Source organism: Musca domestica, unplaced genomic scaffold, assembly GCF_030504385.1.
Source record: "Musca domestica strain aabys unplaced genomic scaffold, Musca_domestica.polishedcontigs.V.1.1 1, whole genome shotgun sequence".
NCBI lineage: Eukaryota > Metazoa > Arthropoda > Insecta > Diptera > Muscidae > Musca > Musca domestica.
Genome location: NW_026712114.1, coordinates 29,352,122 through 29,367,472, shown reverse-complemented (window position 1 = coordinate 29,367,472; position 15,351 = coordinate 29,352,122). Strand labels below are relative to the sequence as shown.

Below are 15,351 nucleotides of genomic sequence, written 5' to 3'. Positions count from 1 at the left end.
TGTAGGTCTAATATTTTAAGTAAGCCCCCATAGAGTTTTGACTCATCGCTTATATAATGGTAGACCCAAATATCAGATATTATAAAGCCAAACAATTTGGATGTTTAAGTCATTTTGTTTTCAAAGACTAACAGAGGAGTTCTTATCCGATTTGCTAAAACATAAAAACATTCCTCTGCTACTAAAAAAACATGAACATAAGTCAAAATTAAATTACAACAAAAATGATCTAACCATATTAACTACTTATGCAAACACTGGCGTTTATCATGACAAAGCCCGCATAAAAAACAAACATTGAAATATATTTCACAATTGAATTATTTTCACGAATTTCATAGACCGATTACTTTTAGCATTTTTCGAGTTCATTGACCAATTATTTCACACCTTTCCTTCATGATATTAATTCATGCGATGCTAATAAAATCCGAACTTTCAAATAATCTACAAAAAATTCTATGTGTTTAGAACACTTTCCTTCCTATACTGCCGCACACAAATAAATCAAATCATTTATGGCAATTAGAGCGGGCTTTCTATCATTACTCAGACCAAAAATGGGCAAGAAAAGCTTCTAAAGAATGGTAAAAGAAAAAACGGACTAAACTAAATAGAAAAACCCAAAGTTAAATAACCGTTTCGAAATGATGGTTAACTGTATTTGTCGTGCCCAAAGTGATTACATTAGTAATTCAATGTCCAAAGAGAAGGAGAGGGGGCACAAACACCACATACTGCTGCCGGTGTGGTGGCATGGCCCCCAAAGAACTTAAATCAAATCAAAAGTCTTAAGAAACAAACTGCAGTAAATAAACTTGGATGCAACGAGTCGAGTCGAGTGAATGAAGACTTCTTCTTGTACATGGCTTCCTGTTGTTATTGTTGTGTTTTTTCTTTCGCTCAGTCTAGGGCCTGGTCTGCAGTAATGACTTTTTGCCATTCTAGTTTGCAATTAATAATAAGTACTCGCGCTGAGGTTCTTTTATTATTTTCCACCTCACGGCCCATGCTCGTGGCCAGACCAGTAAATGTTCTGTTGTTCTAAATAAAACTCTTGGTGATGGAGGATGGTCGGTTATGGCCATCTTATTGTTATTTTCTTAAGGGGGAACCCAAAAATGGAGCACAATTGTAGAAAAAGAAAGTAATTAATTGTCTTGAACTGGTGGTGCTTAATTAAGATTCTATAAAGGTTTAGGTTGGCACAAAGACATTTAAAAATACATGGTTCATAGCCACTTTTCTAAAGAACCAAAGGCGTATAAATGAAAACAAAAAGTATGCAAGAATAAATTGACAGCTGAACGATGTACAGAATGCTAAATCAATTATGTCTTCAGGTGTTTTCAAAAGAGGAGGTGTGAAGAAGTTGTTGATCTGAAATTATTATTTGAGAGGAACTTTCTATTCTACAGTAATTTGTGTGTGCTCTACGAAATGTGTGTTGTTTAAAAGAGATTTTTACGAAAATAGAGAGCACCACATATTTTTTTTGTAGATGGAAGAAAAATCTCTTTACAAAAACAATCCATTTATACGAAAAAAGAAGAACATTTTGATATTTTTTCTACTCAAAGACCTACCTAGGGTCTTCCATAAGAAGAAGCCCTTTCTAAGGTCCTCTATACAAAGAAGATCTCCCATACGAACAAGACCTTCCTACGGTCTTTCATACGAGGAGACTTGTAAGATTTCGTATATGAGGGAGACCTTTCAAATGTCTTCCATACGAAGAACACCTTCCCGAGGTTTTAAATACGAAGAAGACCTAGGATCTTCTATACGGAGAGGACCTTCACTTGCTTTTTTATACGGAGAAGTCCTCTAACAGGTCTTCTAGACAGAGAAGACCATCACCAGGCCTGACAAACAGACAGATAGACTGACAACAGCTTCACCGGGTCACCAAGACGGAGAAGATCTTTATCGGGTCATCAAGACTGGGAAGTCCTTCACCTGGTCTTATAAGCTGAGAACACCTTCATCTAAGACCATTCCAAGGTGTTCCATACGAAGAAGACCTTCCCGAGGTCCTAAATACGTAGAAGACCTTCCTAAGATCTTCTATACGGAGAAGATCTTTACTTGTTTTCTACACGGAGAAGTCCTCTAACAGGTCTTCTAACCAGAGAAGAACTTCACCAGGCCTAACAAACATACAGATAGACTGACAATATCTTTACCGGGATATTATAAGCTGAGAAGACCTTCACCTGGTCTTATGAGCTGAAAAGACCTTTACCAGGACTTCTAGCCTAAGAAGACCTTCACCAGGTCTTCTAGACTGGGAAGATCTTCACCAGGTCTTTTACACTGAGAAGATCTTCACTAGGTCTTCTAGGATGAGGAGACCTATTCCACGTTTTCTAGGATGAGAAGACCTACACAAGCTCTTCTAGGATGAGAAGACCTACACTAGGACTTCTAAGCTGAGGAGACCTACACCAGGTCTCCATTCTAAAAAGGTCTTAACCAGGTCTTCTAGACTGACCTTCCCGGGTTTTCTAAAATGAGAAAGCCTTCACCAAGTCTTCCAGACTTCGGGACAGAAAAGACCATCGCCTGGTCTTTTGATTATATGCGCAGAATATCTCCTAAATGTCTTCACTTCGGAGAGGGCCTCCTTAGGGTCCTTCCTCTATAGGAGGCCTCCTAACGACATTCTTTGTATAGGAGAGCTCCCAGAATTCTTCTATTCTTAAAAAGTCTCTTAAAACCCATCATCTGCTCAAAGCCTTCTATTCGTAGAAGGCCTCCTAAAGGTCTTCTATCCATAGAAGGCCTACTAACGGTCATCTATATGTAAAAAAAACTTCTAAGGGTCTTCCAAACGTACAAGATTTCTTGATGGCCTTCCATGCGCATGTTTTCTAATTCAATCTCCAATTGATCTTGTTTCTGTGCAGACCAATATTTAATTTCCAATGGCCATCAAAATCCTGTTTCCAGAAAATAAGTACATAGCACCAACATGCCCTCTAAAGACATGCATGCTCCAATTTTCTTTCGTATCTATTTCCCATAAAAGTGGTCTTTGTGTGGTCCTGTCGATCATTTCTTCTAACTCATCATAATTTTTTTTTATTGCCTATTTTATTTCCCACTTTCTTATTGAAAATTGTTTTTCCCTGGAACCGCAAAGTGCCTTTTGACATGAATTCCTAACCGGAAGAATAATTAAATTAAGATAACAATCTTTGAAAGAACACCTTTCGGTTTGTTTTTTGTTGTTTTTCTTTTATTTTTATGGCTAACCATCCATAAACAAAAGTATAGAAAGAAATTAAAATTACATTTATACGCCTGTCAAAGATTATCTCTCGTTCACAAAGTGCCAGTGAAAAGTGTTTATTTGAACACATCTAATGTTCGTTTTTCCTTTGGTCTAGGCACACGGCGATATTGTGGCATATACATGTTCATACTCGTATCTCCATCATCCATATTGCAATTGTACAGACAGTGCTACGTGATAATTAATATACCATGCCATGTAAAACATTATCAACATGAAATGATCTACACCTACAAGTGCTGTGGATGGAGGAGAATGAGAGAGAGAGCGAGGACAATGGTAAACATATAGTATGTTGTACGAGCATGAATTCACTTCGGATCAAATATTCATAATGTTTGTCATACTTGTTGCCAGGCAATGTGGAAAATCCCAAACCTCATCAGGGGATGACTGAATTTCATTTCCCAGTACTGCTCACACACACACAAAACACAATTCACATTTATTAGTTAATTATAAAAACATAAAGATATTTCAAAGAAGACCATAATTTTGTCCCCATGTTAAGCAGGTGGATGGATGAAGTGACGACTGAGTGGTGTAGGAATGAATGAATGCCGACTACGTGATTTCTTTTGTAGTACCACCAAGAATGAAAAAGAGGAAAATAAATGGAGACAGTAGCAGGTTTAGGTGAGTAGAAAAATATAATTAAGAAAGGTACCTAAGGTTTGTCTAGTTTATAGAAGGCGAAAATTTATTTTTAGATTTTGAGACAAGAGGGGGATGAGAGCGCACGTAAATAATGCACGATGACAAGGTCATTTGATTTTGGTAGAGGAAATATGACCTGAACTTTAGACTGAAAAGAGACAATTTTCGTCACTCACTGTGACAGGATTCATTTTTTTCATAATTTGAATAGAAACTCACATGAATTTATAGGTATTCTTCTATTGCCGCCAATTCCAACACTGTGGGGAGAGGTAGCCGTCATTATTATTCGCAAAGCCAGCCACTTGTTACAGAAGGACTACATATCCGATTAGCCTTTCCCCCTTTCTACTTAAGGCTCTTGAAAGGTTGTCGGACGTGGAAATCACATCATATATTGGGTGTGAGTTAGTTACTCGACATAGAATATGCCGTCAACAGTGTGATCTGGGATCCATTTATAAATTCTAAAAAGTTTAAATGAGACATCTATTCGGATTGACATGAATGAAAGAGTATTTTTGGTAATAATAATGAGCTTCAGCATTTGCGAATGCTCCATTAGGACGTCCGTCACCAGAGACGTTCTGTTGTCCTGGCTTTAGCTTTTGTTGATAAAAAAAACTTCACTTCAGCTTCAACAACTCTGTCCCTACACCCTCTCTCTCTCTCTCACTCTCTCTCTCTCTCTATTTCTCTCTCAGAGGTAATTACTAGCAACTTGCTGCTCCTAAGGCAATAAAGTTATTCTCCAACAAATCCAAGAAAGGTAGCGAGTGTAGATCTGCCTTGGAGAATATTGGGAGGGTCATTGCGTTTTGGTAACAGAAGACTCTAATATAAAAGAAATGAAATGACTGATAAGTTAGTTTGGGGTGGTCTCTCAATCTACCTATATTAAACCACAACTCTGCCGCTATATCGGCAAACTCAAAAATTCTTTCGGAAGAAAACAGTTGTATTTGGTCTCTAACTTCAGATCGAAAATTAAACCGGAGATAAATATTGTTGCAGGAATCATTATTGGTTACTGTCCAGCCCAAGCACTGGGAGGAGAATGCTATTGAATTTTGCAGACTATGTGAAGATGAGGAAAGCTGCAGCCGATTTTTCAATCAGAGATATTGAATTGACCTCCCAATCCTCGGGCAGGGAACTTACAAACTTGGTCAACTTCTATAATGGTTAAGCGGTAGACTTGTAACACCTAACTCTTACGATTGTCTTTTTTATATTCTACTCTGTATATCTCCTCTTTTATCAGGATTAACCTAATGGAAACGAAATCAAAATTTAACCTAACTCTTAAAATGGCGACATGCAAAAGATTCTATGAAAACTTTTTTAAGCTTAGAGACCTATAAAAAGTTTTACAGCTTGGAAGATTTATAAAAGGCCTTCCTTAGGTTAGAAAGGAAATTTGCCTATGGAAACCCCCCAAAGGTCTTCTTACCATAGGATGACTTCTAACCCTACAAGACCTGATAAATTTCCTCGAACCCTTCTATGGTTCAAAGAACTTTATCAGATCTTCTAAGGTTTGAAGTCATCCTACAGATCTTTGGAGAAGAAGTCTTCCTACAGGTCTCTTATAGATAGAATATCCGCAGAGGATATCACAAAGGTCTTATTATTACTAGAAAACCTGTCAACCAATCATTGACATGTATAGAAGCCCGGATAATTTTAACAATAGAATACCCTTGAAAGATATGCTATTTTTAGAAGACCAGTAAACCATCTATAGATCGAATATAAGTGGAAGCTTTTCTCTCTCTAAAAATAGTCGACCTAAAAAGGTATTCCGTCCATCGAATACCAATAAAAACTCATGTCAGAGTTATAATATATAAATAACCAGTCCGTGTAGTAGGAGGAGACCAATGAACCACATAAGATTATATTACAAACTCTTTGGTCCACAGAAGACATAATAAACTTCTATATCTACAAAATTATTGTGGAAGGTTCTTATTTTTGATTTTTCTGTATTTGGAAGCCCACACAGGAATTAGTAAAAACTTGCTTTTGAAGACTTGTTGAAAACTTTCTATTTTTTACAGAGTTTATAGCTCTTTTGTCTAGAAAAAAAATTTTATGCGTTTTATCCCGCGATAAGTCTTTCACATTTTATCTATAAATTTACCTTTTAGTTGAAGAAGAAATTACCAGACTTATGAAAAAAATCTATTGAAGTCATCCTTAAATATGTTTGATGTGGTAATTTCGCATTTCGGCTCGATATTCATGTTCTACCTATAGAGCAGAGATTTCTTGTCGGTAGTTTTTTAGGTATTCTTCTCCCTATTTGTTGTCAACAAGTATCAATTAGTCATGTAAAAAGGGGGTTTCAAAGAATTCCCTGAGATAAATATTTGCTTAGAATAACAAAAAATATTTTCAAAAGAAAAAGCAACACTTTTGAAAACGAGGAAAACATTGTAAACAGTCTTCAAAATTGTGTTGTCAATATTAAACAAAAGACTTAAGACACAAACTTCATCGTCACACAGCAACAAGTTCCTCTTGTGGCATCAGCTTATGCAGGTATGTGTGCTGGATCATAAAGCAATCAATATTCTCAGGCGAACTCATCTAACCTAATTCTTTGGACAGCGCTCTCGCACACACATACAACAGCAGCAACATACAAAGCTTACAAAACAAACCACAAAGTTGGTTCACCCAATGGCGCTGACCATGTTCGATGTTGCAAGTGGAGATCACGTTGATGATGATGATGACGACAAAGATTGGTGTGATGTTAAGCAGTCATCAAGTTTTTTTCCACCTCCTTCTGCTTTGTGTTTTGAGCATTTACAAGACCATTGATGTAACCTGCCATTGAATCACAGCAATTAAATTACAAGTATTGCCTGTTTTTCCCTCAAGTTTTCACTGCTTAACAAGAAGTCGAACATTACAAAAATCAAATAAAATAAAAAAAAAAACAAAACTTGGCAGAAATCGAAGAAGATGAAAACTCGTAAAAAAATCTAAAACAATAAATGCCGCTTCTCAAATGCCAATAACAAAGATTATCACCATCATCGCCGTCCGAGAAATGGGGGGAGGGAAAACAACAAAAATTAAACATTGACAAGTTGCTGTTCTTGTTGTTATTGTCATAGTTGTACTTTCTAGATTCTTGTTATTGTTGTTGGTGTTCTTCATCGTCTTTTTCATTGTTGTCGTCTTGTGATCTCTTCTCTATGAAAAATGCCGCTTAAGGACAACACAGCATTAGTTCGACAAACAAACAAACAAATAAACAATCCGACTAACCTGCCAACAAACATCATTTCTAAGCCAAACACCACCACACACATACTCGTGCAAACAACTATGAGCTGATCTTGGCTGGTTTAAAGCAAAGCACTGTGAATACATGTTAGAAGCGGCCACAAATAATGAGTGGAGAAAGCAGCATAAAACCAAAACCAAGACAACGGCAACAAATCTTTCTTTTCAGAGGCTCTTCTCTGGGGGATCGCGTTCGTTTGCTTTGGTTGGAGTTACATTCATAGTTGGTCTTTTGTTGGATTACTGTTTGTTTCGAACATGTTCCATGCAAGCCATCATCATTAGAAAGAGAAAGAACGGGGGGAATGAATTTCTCTTAGCGGTATGACCGTAAAATATATGTCGACAAGCCAACATTTTTTCTACTCCATCGTCGTCGTCTCCGTTGTGTTTTATGCGATTTTCACAACTCAATTTTTATTTTGGGATTACAAGGTTTGATGGCTGAAGGCTGCTGGCTGGATAGTTGGACTGACTGACTGACTGACTGGCGGTAGTGTTTGAATTGTTTTTCTTTTCCCCACTGCTTTCATTTCCTCGTGTCTTGTGACGGTGTCGAGTACGGTCAGAACACTGGCATGCGTTAAAGAAATAAGACGTCGTCTATCCATCCAAGAGAAAGATAATAAACCACATTTTTCAGTGATCGCGGAGCGTTCGTTCGGTTAAAAAGACAAAAGTCTGGTCGGTCGTCAGCAAGTCAACTGTTAAGTGATTTATAAAGAACTAAATAAAAGAATAATGACGGTCGTTCGATCATATGACTAACATGCAGATGTAACTAAGAAAAGTTTGAGAAATATTTCAAATAAGGTCAGCAAGGAATCCATGAAAAAACATCTGATTTATTGTGAGATCCAAAGGTGTGTGAAATTGTGTTTTTAAAGCTGAATCATGTGCAAAATTATTAAATTTTAAAGTGTAACAAACTTGTTATGATTTCGGAATGGTTTAGAAATATTTATTGAAGATAAATTCAGTTTTTAAAAATTTCAAATCTAACACAGTTTTTAAAATTCAATAAAAAAATTAAGAATGGTATAAAAACAATATTGGAATGTTGGAAAAATTTATTTTTAATGCAGAACAACACAGTCACCAAAAAACGTACTGAACAGCAAACAGTGATTAAAAACAAGATTTTGGAAAAATAACTAATAACTAAATATTGGTGAAAAACATGATCAAGAACAGCGTTCAAAAACAGTTCTCCGAATCATTGTTAAAAATGTGATCTTCCTTGTCAACGATCATTAATATATTAAAAAAAAAAAAATAAATTTGAATTAAAATAATGCAGCTCCAAAAATGACTATGGATACAAATTAGAATGGATCTGAATAAAATATTTCAAAGAACTGAATATAATTTTCAACAGATGTTGATATTTCAAAATCCAATTACCTATTTTCTTTTTTTAAAAAATTCGATATAGAAAATTTTAATTTTTTAGAAAAGATTTCCGACAAAATTTATATACACAAAGGATATCAAAGAATTTTAGTTAAAACATATTTTTCGGAGAATCTAACTGGAAAATTTAACAACAAAATTAGTACCCAACAAAATCCGTAGATGCGAGCTGTAAAATTTTAATGAATATCAGTCATATAAGTAGGACATATAATTCGATTTCTCTGAGTTGTGTAATAACGGAACTATAAAAAACTGAATCTGAAAAACGTATTAAGATATTTTTGTAATACAGCAACATATATGCTTTTATATAAAAATTGTGAGATATTTTTCCTGAATGCACCCCTCCAACCTCAAAATATTAAATTCCTATTTAACACAGTCAGTATAAAAAAATCTTATTGACCTACATTCCCATCCAAATAATCTAAAATGGATATAATCTAAGTCAGTAAAGAAATTTTAAAGCTGTTGAAACAATTGCGGCCTAACATATCATATACAGGGTGAGATATAAAAACTGCAACAAAGTCAAACGCAATAATATTTATATATTTTTTTTAATTTTATTGAATGAAAGGAAAAAATGTCGGAAATAGCATCAAATTTTAGAATAAGTTTAGATTTGTTCGAATTGGTCACCTTTGGCACGAATTATGGCCTTCAAACGGTCCGAATGTAAATCTGCGGTATTTGGCCCATTCCCGGCAAAGCGCTTGCTTGAGGTGGTCGACACTTTGGTAATTTTTAGTGCCAACCTTGCTTTCCAAAATACTACAGACACAATAGTCCAACGGATTGGTATCCGGAGATTTTGGTGGACATTGTGCGCTGGAAATGAAGCGAAATGGCGCGTGTGGCAAAAATGTTTGCGAGCCCAAGGCTTTAATACACCCTCTAGAATATTTTCGTGATAATATTCGGCATTTATACAGCTTTTCCTGAATGGACTATTGTAATATGATATGGGAAATTTTTCGTGATCGATTCCGATTCCCATACAAATCTTTACGTTTATTGTGCAACAAATATGTTCTATCAGCTAAAAAGGGATGACGACTTTTGTTCTTTCTCTACTAGTTTAGTATCTATTTTAAAAGTTCAGATTTTCACAAATTCAGAACAATATTCTCATAATGTCGAAGGTTTGATAATTTCTGTTTTGAATATACAAATTTTACCTAGCTTTATGGACGGATATGTTTTTAACCTATTTGCAGAAACGGCTATTTAAAAATAAAGGAAATTTGCAGATATACAGAAAATAAGATACTTAGTAGAACAAGACATTGGATTGGTCCGTCAAGTTCATCTCCTACAAAGGGTACCACTCTTTCTGGTACCTCTCCCTCATGAAATTCAAAATGACATGAATTTTTAAAATTGGCACATCCCAATATTTCTAGCAACACCAGATCTGATAAGAATTCTTATAATTAGCAGTCTCATAATATGTCAAAAAGAAGTAAACTAATATTTCCACCTTTTTCTGGTACCTCTACGCCAAAAATTTTAATATTTTTAAAAGTAGGTCGAACTTTTAATACCCTCCTCCATTGGGAAGGAACTTAAAATTTTTCAAAAAAAGTGCCGAGAATTACCCCTTATCGATATATGGGGACTATACGAAGACGTGGACCTGTACACGAAATTTTTTGTCATAGGCTGTAGTACCCATTACGAACTTTAAATATGAAAGTTTAAGTAATTCCGTAAATAATGTCGCAAAAATCATGAAAATACCTACTATCGGGAGGTACCGTCATATGGGGGCTATACGAAGACGTGGACCTGCATACGAAACTTTTTGCCATAGGCTTTAGCACCCATTAAGATCTTCCAATACGAAATTTGAAACGATTCCGAATATCGGGATGTTCCGTGATATGGGGGCAATACGAAACGTGGACCTGCATACAAAAATGTTTGTCATAGGCTGTAGTACCCATTACGAACTTTAAATATGAAATTTGAAATAATTCCGGTAAATAATGTCGCTAAAGTAATGAAAATACCGAACATCGGGAGGTACCGTTATATGGGGGCAGTACGAAGAGGAGGGCCTGCATACAATTTTATTGGTAATAGGCTGAGGTAGCCATTAGGAACTTTAAATGCGAAATTTGAAACGATTCCGGTGAATAATGTCGCAAAAATCTTTAAAATACCGAGTATCGGTATTGTTATAAGAGGGCTATACGAAGACGTGGACCTGCGTATAAAAATTGGGTTTAGTGTCCATTACGAATTTCAAATACGAAATTTAAAATAATTCTGGTAAATAATGTCGCTAAAATCATGAAAATGCCGAATATCGGTATATCCATACAATGCTCCCCCATTGGAACTAAAAACTTATTGTGACCTTCATGTACCAATTTTTCGACAAATCCGCGGAAAAATGTTACGAAAATCATCAAAATACTGAATATCAGGGGCTACCGTTATAAGAGGGCTATGCGAAGACGTGGACAAAGGCTTTTGTGCCCATTACGAATTTCAAATACGAAATTTAAAATAATTCTGGTCGCTAAAATCATGAAAATGCCGAATATCGGTAAATCCATACAATGCTCCCCCATTGGAACTAAAAACTTATTGTGACCTTCATGTACCCATTTTTAGAAAAATCCGTGGAAAAAGGTTACGAAAATCATCAAAATACTGAATATCGGGAGGTGCCGTTGTATGGCGGCTATACCAAAACGTGGAGCGATATATCTCATTTTCAATACCAACCAGACACAATACACATTGTTCAGCCAAATTTTGAAGCTCTACGTCAAATAATGTGGGCTATATCGTGATTTCAACGGACAGACGTATATTGTTAAATCGACTTAGCATTTTATGGTGAACATGAATATATATACTTTATGGGGTCTACGACGGATGTTACAAACGGAATGACAAAGTTAATATACCCTTCTTTTCAAGGTGGAGGGTATAAAAAAGTGAAGGTCGATTATTGCTGTGCACAACCGCCATCAGAAACATCATCATTTCATTCCAAGAACATAACACTTCCGTATTAAAAAAAAGAAGAACTACAAGACACTTGTACAAAAGAAGACATAACAACGTCAATGACATTTAAACAAGCAATAACATCACATCATGTCATGTCACTGCAGCCAATGCTTGTTTGAACAATTTCAAGTTAATTTGGTGAAGGTTGATTTTTGGAGGGATTCAATTTGCCAAGAACCCGCATGTTAGGTAGCAACGACAACAAAGTTTCCTCTTGAGTCTTTCTTTTCGTTCTTGTCAAAAAGAGAGACTTAAAAAGGTTCTTCCAAATGTCCATATACATATAAGTATACGACATGTAATTTCCTGCAAAAATTGTAGTAACCAACCACATCCGTGCAGAAGATGTGCTGTTGTTACTGTTCTAAATGGTTTTGTCTTCGTTGTTGTCTTTTTTGTTCCTCTTGTTATTAATGAGGTGAGTGTGTTACAAACGGCTTTTGAAGTCACCTCACAAAAAACGTGGGCCATATGAACTTGCCTTTTGTTTTCTTTCATAACAGTTCTCTGCAGCCGATCTGACTCTCCACTATGTTTTCGGCGTTTTTGTTTTTGCCATGTTTTGGTCCATGCAAACATAATCATACATAAATGTACCGTTCGTTTTTCGTATTTTCCAAAGTTCTTCAACATTATAAATAATATCTGAGACAGAATCCGCCAAAGAGAACTCGAATAGAAGAATTCCTATGGCAAAATATGAGCGCTACCGCCGCCAACAACAATCGCCATTTCTCCCATAACTGAGCCACACGTTAAAAGAACAAGAACAATGTAATTCTATATGGAGAACATTATTGGGTGAACAATGGTAGTAACACGCCACCAACATGCTAGCCCAAAAACAGAAAACAAAAATAAAAACAAGAACCCCACCAAAAGCAGATGAAGAAGAAAAAAAATAACATTGAACTTTGGCGTTTAGATCTCTTTTCAGTTATTATTGCGGCTTTTATTCTGGCCTGACGATGCTGTTGCTGCGGCTGCTACTTTGCTGCTGTTGTTACAAATGGCTTTATGTTTGGTATTTGTAGTTATTATGACTTTGAATTGCTGGATGTCCAGCTAGCTAGCTAGCTAGCTGTATGGCTGGCTGGATGGCTGGTAGTGTGACCCTTATTAGCAAAAGGCCCCAAAAGTTAATGTCGCCCATTAGCCCCTTTATGTGTTTTCAAGATTGAAACATGTGGTTTTCTATTCCTGGTCTTTGTTGTTGGCCAACTTGAATGCCTGACTTGTTCTCTGCCTTTATATTTATGGCCAATGACCTGACATCCAGAACTATAAATGGCCTTGTAATTTTATGTAATTTTTTTCAAGTTACCATTTTTATGGCGGGCATTTTATTTTCATAATAAGCGAAGACATTATCAAATTGGTTTGCTTAGCTGAGGGACATGAGGGAAAATTTGTCAAAACGGAATAAACAGCCTGATAAAGAGCAAGTGCGAAAAAAAATTGCAGGACATAATATATAAGGCGGTGGTTTTATATTAATGTGGAATAGTTAATAGCAAAAAAATACAACGGTTTTTATCAAGAAGGGTGTTAAAAGTCAATAATGTAAGCTGACCTCCAAATTTCTTCTCTCCTTTATTGGAAGGCTTTCAAAAGCCTTATCTTACCTTGTTCCTTAAAAGAGCTCTATGGCTTTTCTAAATAAAAAAAGAATTAGAATACCGCCAGCTGTTCTATGATAGAAAACCACATGCTCTTCTCCACTAGATGGAAGATCACCGGCTCTTCTATAGGTAGAAGATCTCCTGATTTTCTCCTGCTCTTCTACAGACAGAAGACCACCTGCTCTTCTACAGATAGAAGACCACATGCTCCTCTACAGATAGAAGACCACATGCTCTTCTACAGATAGAAGACCACATGCTCTTCTACAGATAGAAGACCACATGCTCTTCTACAGATAGAAGACCACATGCTCTTCTACAGATAGAAGACCACATGCTCCTCTACAGATAGAAGACCACATGCTCCTCTACAGATAGAAGACCACATGCTCTTCTACAGATAGAAGACCACATGCTCTTCTACAGATAGAAGACCACCTCCTCTTCAACAGATAGAAGACCACCTGCTCTTCAACAGATAGAAGACCACCTGCTCTTCAACAGATAGAAGACCACCTGCTCTTCAACAGATAGAAGACCACCTGCTCTTCAACAGATAGAAGACCACCTGCTCTTCAACAGATAGAAGACCACCTCCTCTTCTACAGATAGAAGACCACCTGCTCTTCTGCAGATAAAAGACTAACTGCTCTTCTACAGATAGAAGACCACCTGCTCTTCTACAGATGGAAAATCACCTGCTCTTCCTCAGATAGAAGATCATCTGTTCTCCATTAGAAGACCACCGGCCCACACCATTAAAGCTTTTTTTACTTTTCGAACCATTTTTGCTGATGTTGCTGTTTTTTCGTCCACTTCCTTGTAACGCTCACGGTAACGAGCGATGGTACGGGACACAAAAGATTAATTTACATTTAATTGCTGGAGTGCTCTAACGACAGTCACTTGTGGTTTCCAGCCAAATATAAAGAAATAACACTATTACGGCTGAATTCCATCACGAACAACTTTTTTTCTGGAAAATTCTCACCAAAATGTTTTTGTACGCTTGTAAATAATATAATGAGCTGTCACTGCAATAATTTTAACAGCTTTCGGACGAGAGGCTCAGAAATGGAAGCAGTCTGAAGTTGGTTGCAGTTTTTTCATATCACCCTGTATGGTAGAAGGCCACCTGTTTGTATTATACTAAAAGGTCATCTGCTCTTCTTTGAAAGGGAATACTGGACTTAAACATACTAGAAGAACATCTACAACATAAGAAGGGCAGATGGTATCTTAATGTATGCCAGAAAAAAATAGACATCTATATTTAAAGCTGTATCTATTATCTAAGGGGACCATTTTGACTTCTTTTGTTTTTGAAGTCTTCTATAGTAAACGATTTTTTATGTTAGAGGATCCTTAAAACAAAATTTTAAATATTGGATTAAAAAAGAAGATAAAACCACAACACAACCTGTTTCCCACTGAAAATCTAGGAACCACAAAAAACCTAACTTCCTTAATAGCTATTGTCAAAAAGCACACGCCTATCATTAGAGTAGATTTAATGATGCTGCTGGTGGTGTCTATGCAAAACAAGTGAGACCACACAGCGCTGGTGTAGCTCAAATTTCACAAAAGCCCCCCCCCCCCCCCCCCAACCGAAATTGATAAGCAAAATAAATTGTTCAACATTAATTTCAATAATGCCTCATATTTCACACACACTTACATAGCTCATATTCTAGCCCCACTTGTTGGTTGGGTACATAACCAAATATTAACCATGATTGATTAATCTTTGATTTTATTTTTTTGCTTTCTTGTTCTTTCATAATTTTTCAGAACACTTTTGACTAACAAGACTTCAAATCAAAGACGGCCCAAGAAGTAAAAGAACCTGCGGTCAAGATATCGGATAGCAGAGAACGCTTCAGAATCAGGTATGTGTAATCTAAGACAACATTAAAACTCATCCACCTCCTCCTGTGTGTGTGTGTGTATAGAACCCAAACATTAAAATCCATTTAAATTTATATCATCTAATAAAAAAAAACAACAACAACAACACAATACAAA

The 15,351-nt window shown here is 36.2% G+C and overlaps 2 protein-coding genes across 6 annotated transcripts in view; one reads left to right on the top strand and one right to left on the bottom strand.

The window, feature by feature from the left end:
- Positions 1-15,351, bottom strand: part of LOC101901279 (autophagy-related protein 16) — a 342,937-nt gene that overhangs the window by 187,243 nt on the left and 140,343 nt on the right. The gene's annotated exons all lie outside the window — the stretch shown is intronic.
- LOC131802087 (uncharacterized) overlaps positions 7,778-15,351 on the top strand; it is a 125,520-nt gene continuing 117,946 nt past the window's right edge. Inside the window, exons 1-2 of one of the 2 annotated variants that reach the window (XM_059121455.1) lie at positions 7,778-8,071; positions 15,118-15,215. The gene's annotated coding sequence lies outside the window, so the exon portion shown is untranslated. Of the gene's footprint in view, positions 8,122-15,117; positions 15,216-15,351 lie in introns of both variants that reach the window. The other variant, XM_059121451.1, reaches the window with a different exon arrangement.